Source organism: Haemaphysalis longicornis, unplaced genomic scaffold, assembly GCF_048455015.1.
Source record: "Haemaphysalis longicornis isolate Haplotype H1 unplaced genomic scaffold, Haemaphysalis longicornis Haplotype H1 scaffold_7, whole genome shotgun sequence".
Classification (NCBI taxonomy): Eukaryota; Metazoa; Arthropoda; class Arachnida; order Ixodida; family Ixodidae; genus Haemaphysalis; species Haemaphysalis longicornis.
In genome coordinates, this window is record NW_027526422.1 from 147,059,429 (window position 1) to 147,074,074 (window position 14,646).

At 47.8% G+C, this 14,646-nt stretch overlaps 1 protein-coding gene across 1 annotated transcript in view; it reads right to left on the reverse strand.

Annotated features, from left to right (window-relative positions):
• The window catches only part of LOC144146591 (uncharacterized), a 66,398-nt gene that overhangs the window by 21,342 nt on the left and 30,410 nt on the right, over positions 1 to 14,646 (reverse strand). The window lies entirely within an intron of this gene.

Consider the following 14,646-nt stretch of genomic DNA (forward strand, 5'->3'; position numbering starts at 1 on the left):
AAGAATACCCCTCACCCAGCCAGCCTCCATCATGTGTTCCCAGCGCAATCTCCTGCCGAATTCAATTTGTGGTTGCAACCTGGCACTCTTCCTCATATCCGCAAACCAAGCTCCTCCTTTTCTATCCACTTTTCCATACCTTGAGCTGTGGGAGAACCTGGTGACTAACAGCGATCTGGATGTCCTGACAATACTTCCTCCAGAGTGAAGGCTGCCCACTCATCACATGGCTTTCTGAAATAGGGAACCACTCCCACTTCGCAGGCTCAATAAAACCTTTTTCACTCCCTGACTCATTCGCTCAAACGCGCCATCTTGGTGCAATTTGTTTAGCGAGAGTTGGAGTAAAACACGAGTACCAGTCGTTTCACATTACCACGACGCGCCTGAAGTGGGAGCCTACGTACTGACAGCAGGCAGGCGCTCCCGAGTGTGTACCACTTCGCAATGAAGTAGCCTAATATGGTGACTAACAAATACCAATTGCTGTCCTTAATATAATGGTACACCCGGGCACCGCCGGGTACTACCGCTAGTATGACATATAGCTATTATCTATGACGCCTATTATGTTGCTGCAAGGCTTAGAAGACTGCTGGCTAACATGCTTTGTTCAATTTGCCGGCGCGTTGCGGGAGCCTAACAATTGCTGACGGCAGCAGGTGAGCTCATAAAAACAGGCCACCCACCATAAACAACAAACTCTGTTGTTGGGAACCGCATTTGTGCAGAAACATATGCAGTTCATTCGCTAAAATACATAAACATGTTCGTGTGCATCTTTCTGACGGCTTTACTTTCCCAGAAATTGCGAGAATCAAAGACTGTCACTTGTCATGGTACAATGAAAAGCCAACGATTGATGCAACGATTGATGCAAGAACGGGTGGACCACGGAACAACCCGAACGCGTTTTGCCTGTTTCCAAGTCCCGCTCTCAAAATAAACTGGCTCGTGTTCAAAATCCCTCCACTCAATGCGCATGTTAGCAACTGCCCCCTCTCGTTTCCCCTCGACCTCCTCCCTCTCCTCAGCGAAAACGAGGGTTGGGTCGGCTTTTGTTGCCGCCAAGACGAACAAAGGGGCAGTGGCTGCTGTGGAACGCAGAGCGTACAATGCGTACGCGGAGACGTACAATGAGTTGCTCCCCTGCTATTCGCCCCGAGCGCGAACACAGTCGGCCCCTGGCGGCGGCGGTACGAACCGCTCCTAGTGTGGACGGCGCTTTAGCGTCGTCTGCTTTTTTACGTTGCGTGCGGCGCAAGGCGCGTGCTGCACACGACAAAACAACCAATATGTGTGCTCGTTTGGCAGTAAGCAATGACATAGTAACCTCTGCGTGCTCGTTTCCTCTAGAAACGCAATAATCAGCGGCCGTTGCGGGTTTATGCGCTGGTTTAATTCCACGAAACATCACCGCTTGAGTGCGAAACCTGTTATAAACATTGCTTCCACACATTGCACTTTCCTTAGTGTTGAGTGCAGTCGTCTGCCGTTTCGGGAACGCGCGAAGGGTGCTTTTTGAAGGTGGCGTGGCGATTATTTAAAGGATAAAAGTTTAGTACGCGAAACGGGTAAGAAGCGACAAGAACTGTGCATACGCGTGCAAATTCCACACCCTTGTAAAATTGCGCTGTGTCCTTATAGAAAGAAGAAACAAACAAAAACATTTACAGTGCACACGACCCGTGCGCTATCGCCCATACATTACCGGACACGTATTTTACACCCGCAAGCGTCTGTGTGATCGTGTCCTTCCCGTACCTTTTCTAAAATAAATACCATTTTTGGACCGTCGTTGGTTATACTCAGGAGGAGGAATAAACACTTATTCAACTGTATCGAGTTGCTAATTTTACGTATTATTTAAAATACGTTTCTATGGATGCGCAAGAGTATTTAGGGGGGATGTTTCGGTAAAATTAAGCAGTTGTGAGCTTGCGTCAGTCATGTGGCATTTTGTGTGTCATTTTCATATATATCATTTTCAAATCCGGCATGAATCACCTTGTCCAGAAACGTGTCTCACTCAGCATAACCAAATGCCTAATTTGGTCACGTCTTAACCTCTTAAGGTAGACCTAAGTTTAAAGAAAGAGGAGAAAACGCGTAATATATAATGCACGTTGTTGCCCACATGTGTGTGGGGTGTGTGCCATGACTCTCTGGTTTTTTTTTTTTTTTTTTTTTCCACAATGCTTGCTTTCAATACAATTTTGAAAAAGGCATCCCACAATTTCTGGACAATCTCGGACCAAAGGGGGGTTATACATTTTGGAAAATACGTGTACTGCTTTTTCACCGCTACAGAACACGACGCCTAGTGTAGTTTCGATTGTAAATAATACTGATAACCATAGTTTGGCTTTTCGCGCGCGTTACATGCGTTATCTTCTCGCTGCTCTTGCAACGTTGGCAGGACCCCCCCCCCTCCCCCTTCCCGAAAAAAAAATGAAATGCGCAGAATTTAATTTTTTACCAATCCTCAAGAATTAAATGCCAAGACAAAGGCGATATTCAGTTTACAAAACAAAGTAGTTACCGGGAACCCGTTACGCTGATTTGCAACGATAAATAAAAAGGAAATGTTTTACTACATCTGCAACAGCGCAACTTCATTTATCGCCGTCTTTAGGGTTCGTAAGCGACCTTATACGCAAGAATGCAAACACATCTCGCTGTTGCAGGCACCTGTCAGATTCTAAAAGAAGGCAAATCTTCAACAGAGCAGCCGTCACAGAAAATTTGTGCTCACCGTGAGGTCCCAGAAGCTTGGTTTGCACACTGTAAGCCTGCTTGTCACTTTGCGAAAACCTAGCTAAACATGAGATGTTGATTGTACTGCGTGCGTTGACAATTCAATTCGCAAGTTCACTTGCGACGAAAGCCGTAAATAGGTGATCCGAAACCGTTATTCATGAAACCTTCCTTCAGAGTCGCTAAAATTTCATTTAAAAAACCCGTTAGAGCGGTTACATTTATATCTCTGAGCTGATCAAAATTCAGTAATTTTATGTTGCCTTTTGAACACACAAAAAATATCGTAAGCTCTTAGAAGGAATTTCGGGGCAGTTAAGTAGTGTTACCATTTCAGAGCATCCCACAAATGCAAGAATGCGTCATGCTACCAGTGAAAGCGATTGAGATTGCCGTTGTAAACTGAATTTCAGAGATCGAGGCTTCCTGATTTGTTTCTATTTATGCTTTTATTGAAGGCCCAAAGCCATAGTCTGGAAAGATCGAGCTTGCTACGAGCCACAGCGTACAAGTTTATTGTCACAATTACGGCCATTCTGAGATTCCCGATGGGTCGCCGTGTTTTTTGGCGTAATAATTAAAACTGACTGCCGCTTCCATGCTATACATTGAACGTTGAGTAACCGAACCACAGCATACCACTCTTGTTTGCACCTGTCGTGCGCACATACGGCAAGAAAAAGGCACGAAGCGCGCCCATAGTGTGCATTCTTACGGGCCGCTCAGCGGAGCATCCACACTAGCAGCGCGACGCTGTCGCCACCTACATGTCGAGCTCGCGGCGGGGGCGATCAAAGTTCACTGATAAGGCATCCCTGGCTTTCCCTCCATCTTAAGGCGCGGGAACACCGGAAACACAGGATTCAGAGTGCTGTACAGATGAAGTACAGAAGTGACGAAGCAATTAGGAACAATAGTATCGCAATAAAATTATTCTTATTATTATTATTATTATTAATATTATTATTGTCATAAAAATTGTAGGGCTACCTAAAAAGGAACAAAAGTTTTACCAAATGTCGTCCCTGGCTTTTGCTTCTTTCATTTTGGATATCCCACATGCTGTAATAATTAAAGCCGTAGTATTTTTCCCGAGAAAGAGTAACGAAACGTCAAGAGAACCTCAGAGAGAGCAGTTTGCGCCCACTAAAGTGTTTTTATCCACGTTAAAATCAAAATATTTGCCCATTTAGGCGTTCCATAAAATCGTGCCGTTCTGTCGCTGTGCTGTTTTGACGCTGTGCTGTTTTGTCAACGTGCTGTTCCGTCGCGTGCGCTTTTGACGCCGTGCTGTTTTGTCGCGTGCTGTTTTGTCGGGTGCCCTTTTGACGCCGTGCTGTTATGTCGGTGCTCTTCTGTCGCGTGCCCTTTCGTCGTGTGCTGTTTTGACAGCGCCCCTTTCACCTCAAGTAAGCTATCTAAAAACTGTGTACTTAATCTTGCTTTTAAGGCCACATTGCCTGCATATAGCTCAAACATGGAAATAACTATATGCTGGGTTCCAGGGCACTCTGGAATTGTCGGCGATGAGGTTGCGGATGAAATGGCTGCCGGTGCTTCAGTGCGAGACACAGTTGACATAACAGCAGTACCGTATACACTGACATCAAGCCACAGATCAGGGAACACCTTCGCAAAACCTGGACGTGGGTTCGATTCCCGGCCGCGGCGGCCGCTTTTCGATGGAGGCGAAAAGCAAAAACGCCCGTGTGTGCGAGATTTCGGTGCACGTTAAAGATGCGCAGGTGGTCAAAATTAATCCGGAGCCCTCCGCTACGGCGCCCCTCATCGCCTGCGTTGTGTCGGCGCGTTAAAACCTACAATCAATTAATCAATCTTCGTAAAACATGGGAAACAGACTAGAGTACACAGACAGACAACAAACTACACTTAATTAAACCACACTTGGGCCCGTACACCACCGACACACGCAACGGGTACACAGAAGTTTCCATGGCTAGATTGTGGATTGGCCACAGATGTGTGACACACACCTGCTCACTGGATCTTCAAGACCCCTGTTTAGCAAGTGCGGGGAGGGCCTATACGTAGTCCACATCCTAATCACATGCGAGGCACTTGACACAATACAACGCAAACACTTTCCCCAACTTTGGGGACAACCCATTGTACTCCACCCATCGTTGGTTGTGGGTACTGATGCCATGGTCCGTGTCAATGCGTTTTTAAATATTTGTGTGATTTTGAGTTCTTGAACCTCATTTCCTATCGTGCATAATCAAAACTGGCCCTGTTCACCAGCCATCCCCATTGCCCTTAATTTAATTCACGGTTATTCTTCCTTACACGTTTTAATACCTACATTTTTGTGTTGTCTACTTTTCTTTGGCGCTCCTTGCCCCAGCTGGCCTAGCACCAAAAAAACCCCAACCATTATCGTCAAGTCCAAAGCCAACGCCCGCGCTACAAAACCAGAGAAATGCTGTGCACCCGGACATACAGGAAGCTATGGCCCGGAATGCGATGATAGCTCAATTGGATAGAATCCTGTTTCATACCGCAAGGGGATCAGGTTCGATTCCGATCAAAGCAAGCATTTTTTTTCTTTCCAATCGGATGCACATCTTATTGTTCCCCGCCGCAGCTAACCGCGTACCCTTCGGGTCTTTGAAGCGGCCCAGTGGTTAGGTTGTTGGTTTCACGGTGTAAAGGTCTCGGGTTCGATTTCTGGGACTTCCCTAACCACATTTTTTTCTCGTGGCTTAGAGGTTTTTTTTTTAATGTGACGGAGGGACAAAGCTCGCCCTTAAAAGCTTGGCTGTTAAAAATGAAAACTGCAGCAGTCTAAAGCGTTACGCCCGCGTTTTGATATGCGTGTAGATTGTTTGCTTACTATCGCATGACGGCTTTGTGCGATAGAAAGCTACAATACACAGCTTGTAATGGTCATATTAAAGGCATTACACGGGCAACTTCTAAGGTCTGTGGGTGTACTGTAAGCTTTGCCGAAAAGTATCCTTGCACGTGGTAGATGTATGCACTTTCAACTGCGAGGATGTTGAGCAAGTCTTCAGTGTATCCGCTGTTAAAAATACCAAGGAAATGCCGAGCACTCGTTTGTGTGCAGCTCGCGCTGACCGCCCAGCGTCCTCGGCGCATGTTTGTCAAGCCAGGCATACCGACTTCGGGAGATTGCCCAAGATTGGCCAAAAAAATTTCAGCCTTTGCCGTAATCGAGGCGACAGTTGCTCGGAACGAGAAAGACTCCACCGTTCGCCGAAATCGTGCCATCAATTGCTCGGGACGGGAAAAACACAACATAGCGTACGCCGGTCCTATAGCCAAGCTGACTATTGAAACAGCATCACTGTAGCAAATGTCCACCAATCGCATCATTTAGTTCTTTAATGACTGTGGTAACCCTCTGGACACAAGTGGTGAGTGACCTCAGCGAATGCACCAAAAATTAGCTGCTGCAGCAAAGAAAGTGCCCCTGGCAGCAAGGTAAAGAATTAGGCTCGTAGGTCTTGTATACTTGACGCACTGCTCGTTGTGCAATGTGTACAAAGTACGCTATGTTAGGGAAAACACTTGAACTGACGGGACTCCTCGAAACACAGCAGCGGTAATTCGTGCCACAAGTTTGCAGCTAACCACCTAAAACATCCGCGCACGAAGCAGCTAATAAACCAAACCCACGCCTACATCATCCCCGAATAAAAGCACGACGAGTTTCCGTGGCGTTCTCTCCAGACATGAGGTGTAATGAGTAGGCCCGTAGCTACATGCAAGCCGACATGGTTGACGTTGCGTACACCATCTTAATGAGCGGCTGAAAGAGCACCGTGCGCTGTGTCAGCTGGCGGCTGCATCGGGTCATCTTGCTCAGCGCTGCGCTAAGTGCAAATTCACTCTATGTTTCAATAGGACTAACGTGCTGTTTTAGTGCCATGACAGAGTGACAAATAAAATCTGTGAAGCATTCGGTACGGTTTCGGGCATCGAGTGGCAGCGGGTTAGTACCCCATCGGTGTCATTTCTGGCGAGAGAGAGAGCATCTAAAAAACTTCTTATGAATTAGTAAGATACGCATGAGTACGGGGATGTGACAAGTGGTGGCAAAGTATATACCTATATTTTTTTTCGTCCATTAAACACTTTACCGTTGCTAGCGCATGAACCGTTTTTGTTCGTCCCTTTATTATGTGGTCGTCTTGTAAACTTCAGCGCTGAACGCTCCCTAAAGTTTATCATGACCGTTCACAACAAATTCGCGCTTTTAGACCGTGAGAACAAGGACAGTGTTGAAAGCCTAAATTACAGCCTAACAACAGCAATCACAGTCAGCAGCGGCTATTTGAGAAGCAGTGTGTAGGAAACAACTGGGAAACTAACTCAGCAAACAAAAACACTTATTGCGAAGCGTCAGAACATGAAATGTTTGAGTACGGTGGATCAAATAAATGAGTGCAGCTCTCAAAATTGAATAACAGAAGTAAAACAAATGACATTCGTGCTTACATCAATGCGATCATTCGAGGAAACGTTTAAAGTGGATGAAGCTTCAAAGCAACAAAGAGGAAGCTGACTATTAGCACAGAGAGACTGTACGCACTCAGAGACTTACAGGGTAACATTACGCACAATATGGACGAGATAATAAAAATAGCGGAACGATTCTTCACCAGACTATACGCCAGCGACGTTGGACAAAGAGAAACTACTGAGTCTAAAAGTTCAGCTTGCGTTATTCCGTCACTAACTAGAGAAGAAGGAAAGGCACTTAAGGCCATGAAAAAAAAGGGAAAGCTGGAGGTGACGACGGCATAATCATGAATCGTTTAAAGAAGGGTGGATACATAATACTAGAAAACCTCTCTGAACTACTCTCAGAGAATTTGAGGACTAATGTACCAACAGCATCGAAAACGCCAACATTGTTTTAACCCACAGGAAGGGAGATACCCAAGGTGTCCCGAACTATAGACCCATCAGCCTACCATCGGTTGTAGACAAGCTGTTCACCGAGGTTATAGTTAACCGCATAATCGACAGCCTAGATTTCCAACAAGCCAGGGATCAGGCTGGGTTCAGAAAAGGATACTTTACAATAGATCACATCCATGTGATCAACCGAGTGATGCAATAATTCGCGGAGTATAATAAACCGATTTACGCGACATTTGTAGACTCTAAAAAATCGTTTGATTCAGCAAACACCAGCGCAGTGATGAACGCCGTTAAAGGTCAAGACATCAAGGAGACCTACTTAAGACTTCTAGACAACAATTGTCAGGAATTCACGGAGAGGGTTATCGTTCTCGAGCAAAGCGACAAATTCCCGATCAAAAAGTGAGGGCGAGAAAGAGATACCATCTCGCCAAAATTGTGAACAGTATGTTTGGAGAGTGTATTCAGGACGTTTGACTGGGAAAACTTAGCTTTACGAATAAACGGGGAATAGTTGAGCCATTGGTCATTAAGGGTAACAGACTGGATCCTTAGAGAAGGCAAGCGTGGCAGGGGGCGGCAGAACGTTAGGTGGGCAGATGAGATCAAGAAGTTTGCGGGAATTGATTAGTCGCAGTTAGCACAGGACCGGTATAATTGGAAATCTATGGAGAGGCCTTATCCCTGCAATCGGAGTAGACAGGCTGATGATGATGACGTGAGCCTTTTGAGGTTTGCAGATGACAGTCTTGCTCAGTGAATCTGCAGAGCAACTCCAAAAAATGATTGAATTACAATCAGAGGGCTGCACCGGGAGCTAAAGATAAACATGAATAAATCTAAAGTCATGGTAAATAAACGCGCTCAACCCGTTTTTTCAGCATAAGCAACGATACGCCGGAGAAGCAAGAGTCAGTGCTCATCCCAACCACAAGAAAGAAAACAGGCGCAGAACAGGAATGGATTCGGGTGCACTCAGCAAGTACTCGCAACTATTTAAAAGTAAACTACCTCTATCACTAAAAACAAAGGTATTCAATCAATGCATCCTGCCGGTGATGACAACCGGAGCGGAACCTTGTTGCCTTACTAAACTAGAAAGCAAACATAGATCCACCCAACGCGCCATAGACGAAATAATGATAGGAGTAACACTTTTGGACACGCAACGACCAACCCAGGTGGCAAACTGGAATCGGTAATATCGTAGTTCAAAATTTGGAAAACGAAACGCACTTTGGCTTGTCATGCTGTACGACGAACTTACGACAGGTCGACCACAATGGCTGCGGAATGGGCACCGAGAGAAGGGACTCGAAGAAGAAGAAGGCCATTAACTCGATGGAGAGACGAAATAAGAAAATTCCGAGGCAAATGGTCGACTCGGGCGGTGCAGGACACAAGCCGGTAGAGGTCAATGGGAGAGGCCTTCGTCCTTCAGTGGACGTAAATAGTCTGTTGATGAAACCTGCGCTGGTACTGCCCATTTCGTCTTTTATGTCTTTTTACAGCGAAGCTGTTAGCCTGTCATTAGCCGGAAAATTTCGTGTCGTAAACAAAAAACCCGGAAGGACACAGCAGTTCTCCCCTAAGTCGTCAAGCGCATGCGTGGGGCTAATCAGGCATACAGCATACAGCCGATCATTTGTTTATAAAAACCACAAAACAAGCATTAAAACCACATTATGGATAGGAAGGTTGGTGTGAACATGGGACCCCCCACCACGGGTTCTCAGCAAAGATCGTGTTTGCAGATTATTTTTGAAGCCGAGGTGGGATATCATCATCATCATCATAAGCCTGGTTGTGTCCACTGCAGAGCGAAAGCCTCTCCCAAAGATTTCCAGCCACGCCTATCGACTGCTGTCTGAGTCCTTCTTTCCCCAAAAAATTTCGTAACTCATCTCTCCATCGAGTGCACGGCCGACCCTTATTGCGTTCACGGTCTACTGGCAGCCACTCTGTTAAACGGATGGTCCACCTGCTGTCCTTCATACTAGTGCCACTAGTATCGCTGTACTTGTGTCATTAAATAGAGCGGTCGTTCCTTGAGACCACGAGAGCATGCGTCAGGCTAGGCAGGACCCAGAATTTGCCGCCAGAGATACCGAGCGCAAGCGACAAGCGCACAGACGACTGCAAACATTTCATACTCTCCCCCATCAGAGCATTTGTAGGGGCTTACAACCGCTTCGCTGGACATCCGCTTTCGGAGGGCGGGATGGCGACCATTTTTTCAATTGGTTCCCCTACAAGCTGAAGGACAGTCGATCAACATACAAAACCAACTATCCCAATTCCTTACCTTACAGATGCTTAAAACTTTTACACCGGGATGGAAGCATTGGCAAAATGAATAACTCTGGATTTGTTTTTCGGAACACAGGTTAACACAGTGCCAATGCCCGCTCGTTTAGACACCATCACGCATGCGCCGAGCTCCCTCCCCGTCTCCACAGCTTCAGCGCTGGCTCTCTTATCTCTGCATCGCAGTTGCTATCATCATCACCGGCTGCTCGGTTCCGTCTTTCGATAGCGGTTCCAAGTAATGCAGTTTGCCATTACGCAAATCGAGGCTGAAAGGGTGCCGGTTATCACTTTTTCCTATGCCTCCATCCCAGTGTCAAACACCCCGCACGGGGCACCTTGAGTATTCATGGTGACGGTGAGCAGCGACACCGCGGACCCCGAGCTCCCAACATAAGCCGTGTCCAACCGTGGCGAGGTGTTTTTAAGGTGAAGGGTAGAAGCCGTGAACGGTGGCCGTCGGAACCTTGGTCAAGCTCCGGCCGATGGGCTCCCTGCCTGTCTACCAGGCAGGGAGCTCCGGGACCTCTTTGACTACCAGGGTAAGGTCAAAGGAGAAAGTACCCCCGTCTCCCTGCTTTCCAATGTATCATATGGAATTTTCAAACCCCCCCCCCCCCCCCCCCGACGTGATCGGCCCCCGAAAAGGGGCCGCACCGAAGTTTCCTTTCCACCCCTACCAACTATCAACGTTCCGAAACATGACAACTATCCCCGTTTTTTGGTCCTCGAATCAATAGACAAATCCAAACCCGTCTCCTCCCAATCTGTATTCCTCGTCTCCAAGTTCCTTGAAGGAATTGTTGGCAAATCTTTCGAGGCAAAAAAACTACGAACAGGCGAAGTGTTGGTTGAAGTCAAGACGCAGCAGCAAGCCACAAATCTCCTGACCCAAACCCGCATGGCAGATCTGGACATCACTGTCACACCCCACCGCAGCCTCAACAGCTCGAAGGGGGTGATATCTCAACCAGATCTGCTAAGTGAAACAGAGGCCGACCTTCTAGAAGGTCTGAAGGATCAGGGCGTAACAGCTGTCAGGAGAATCACCATCCGTCGCGACAATGTAGAAATACCCACAAAGCACATAATCTTAACATTCAGCAGTTCAAAACTTCCTGATCACATCAATGCTGGTTTCATTAGGTGTGGTGTACGTCCGTACATACCTAACCCGCGCCGCTGCTACAAGTGCCAGCGGTTCGGGCACGCTACGACTTCTTGCCGCGGCAAACAGACCTGCGCAAAATGCGCCGCACACGACCACCCCACTGAAAAATGTGATTCCACCACCTTCACCTGCGCAAACTGTCAGGGGCCGCACGCGGCATACTCCCGTAGCTGTGAGAAGTTTCACCAAGAAAAAAAGATCATCCACGTGAAAGTAACTGAGAACATCTCCTTCCCCGAGGCGCGAAAGAGGTTCGCCTCTTTCCCCTTGGGGAGGTACGCCGACGCAGCTCGCCGGGGGGCGGAGCGGCGTCTTGTTTCGGCGGGGACCCAGTACCACGAGTCGGACTTGCTCCCGCCTCCGCCCCCCCCCCCCCTGGGTTGCCTCTGGCGACCCAACCCGCCACCGCACCGCCTGCTAAGTCAGCAGCGGCTGTGGTGGCATCCACGTCCGTTGGGGATGCTGCTGCACCCTCTGTTTCCTCCTCTCCACCGGCCCGAAGCACATGCGAGGGCCCGGAGGAGATGGAGCTGGAGCTGGAGGAAACCGCAGCAGTTCCCACCTCCGCCGCACCGCCTGTGCCACCTGGGGCGCTCCTGACGCCCTCGGCGGTCGCAGCCAAAACGAAGGGCACCGCAAAGGGTGCGAGGTCCGGGGGGTCCGGTACGCCGGGTACCCCTTCCAAATCAGATGATAACTTGGATGTGGGACCCTTCCTGTCTGCTTCGCAGCGGAAGGAACGGGTCCCTCCATCTAAACCTCCAGAGGAGGTAAAGAAACCCCGTCCAAGAGTCCAAGCCCCGAAAGACCCTACATAAATAGTCACACTCCAGTAGCTCTAATACATAATAATGGGAAGAGAAAATATCGTTCAATGGAACTGCAGAGGCCTTCTAAGTAATCTTGACGACGTCTATGAGATCCTGCATGCCAATCAGCCAAGTGTAATGTGTGTTCAGGAAACACACCTGAATTCCAAGAACACAAATTTCTTGAACAGTTACCTGGTATACAGAAAGGACAGGGTTGGCTGCACACACTCTTCTGGCGGTGTGGCCATAATCGCCCGCAAATCCTTAGCATGCCACCCTGTCACCTTGAACACTATCCTTGAGGCTGTGGCAATTCAAACGATAATATTTAATAGGTTGATAACGGTATGCTCCATATACATTCCTCCTGATGTTTCACTTTTAAACTCTGACTTCGAGGCGCTGGTTGACCAGCTGCCCGAACCATACATCCTGACAGGCGACCTTAATGCTCACAACACTCTTTGGGGCTCTTCTCGCACGGATGCCCGAGGTCGCCTTATAGAGAAAATCCTTACATCTTCAGGAGCATGCCTTTTCAACAATAAACAGCCTACATACCATAACATAGGACACAACACATACTCATATCTTGACTTGGCGATTGGCTCCGCAGTTCTCTTTCCTCTTCTCGAGTGGGGTGTGGGCACGGACCCATATGGCAGTGACCATTTCCCCACTTCATTAACGTATATAGGTAAAGGCCCGAGCAGTCCATCTTCCCATAATAGGTTCAATGAAGCACGAGCTAACTGGAACACATTTACAGAGACATCCAAACTACACCACACATCCATAGGACACCTACACGTTGAAGAAGCTACCCAACTCCTCACGGCGCACATCCTCGACGCCGCCGAAAAGTCCATTCCCCACGCCTCTGTTGCCCCGCGCAACCAGCGGAGGCCGTGGTGGAATGAGGACTGTAGGCGGGCGCGAGAGGCCCAGAACAAGGCGTGGGGTATCCTTCGCCGGTACCCCACGTCGAGTAACCTCCTCTTGTTCAAACGGGCCAAGGCGTTAGGAAAACGTGTGCGCCGTGAGGCAAAACGAGAGAGTTGGCGTACATTCATAACATCAATTAACTCCTACACAGACACACGGAAAGTATGGACACGTATACGCAAACTCAAAGGACAACAGACACACAGCCTGCCCCTGGTCAGTACAACAGGGAAAACTCTGGAAGACCAGGCTGACACCCTCGCACAACACTTTCAACACGTTTCTAGTTCAGCACACTACACAAACACCTTCATGAAACACAAACTCGCGGCCGAAAAGAAACCTTTACATGACAATGACAGGTCAGCCAACTCCGAGTTCACGCTTCATGAGCTGAGTTGTGCTCTGAGCACGTGTAAACCCTCAGCTCCAGGCCCAGACAACATTACGTATACAATGATACAGAACTTACACACAGACACTCTTGTAACACTTCTTCACCTTTTCAACAAGATATGGCTTTCGGGGCACATTCCAAAGTCTTGGAGGGATGCCATAGTTGTAGCATTCTTGAAAGAAGGGAAGGACCCTTCTTCTCCCGCTAGCTATCGACCCATTGCCCTGACCAGCTGCTTGTGTAAGCTTCTCGAGAAGATGATAAACCGGAGGCTCGTGTACTTTTTGGAGTATAACGGCCTTCTCGAGAGCTGCCAGGCAGGCTTCAGGGCGGGGCAATCCACGAATGATCAACTTGTGGCACTAGAGTCATATATTAAGGATGCCTTCATTCATAAACAGTTCTGTTTAACTGTGTTTTTCGACCTAGAAAAGGCCTATGACACCGCTTGGCGTTATGGGATCCTTACTGACCTGAAGTCATTCGGTGTTTCTGGTAATGTGTTTAACACCCTTGCTAGCTATTTGTCTGAGAGAACCTTTCGCGTCAGAGTTGGCTCTGCACTGTCAAAGGTACACGTGCAAGAAAATGGCGTGCCGCAAGGCGGAGTTCTAAGCTGCACTCTCTTCATAGTAAAAATGAACTCCCTTGGGAAGGCACTGCCCCCTACAATTTCTTACTCCATGTATGTAGATGACGTACAGATATCTTTTAAATCATGTAATATGTCCATCTGCGAACGTCAAGTCCAGCTCGACGTCAAGAAGCTTGCCGGCTGGGCAGACAAGAATGGGTTTAAATTGAATCCTGCAAAAAGCTCCTACGTTGTGTTCTCCAGGAAGCGCGGGGTCCATCCGGACCCAGACATTACTCTTAATGGCATGTCGCTTCCTGTGAACAAGGAACACAAGTTCTTAGGTGTGGTGTTTGATCACAAACTCACATTCATTCCCCACATCAAGGAACTTAAAAATAAATGTCTCAAAACAATGAATATACTTAAGGTTCTCTCCCACCAATCCTATGGTTCCGACAAAGAACTCTTGCTTCGCTTGTATACTGCTTTGGTTGGGTCTCGTTTGGACTATGGCAGTGTGGTGTATGGGTCGGCGACTAAGACAGCCTTGCGAATTCTTGACCCAGTTCTATACCTGGGCCTTCGTCTTTCGTCGGGTGCTTTTCGCACTAGCCCTGCTGAGAGTCTTTATGTTGAGTGTAATAAGTGGAGCCTTGAGAACCAACGAACATACATGGACTTGCTTTATGCTTTTAAAATTTCATCGCTGAATAATCGTCCTTTTTATCCTGTCTTTAACGACACATCCACATCTCTGCTCTTTGTAAAT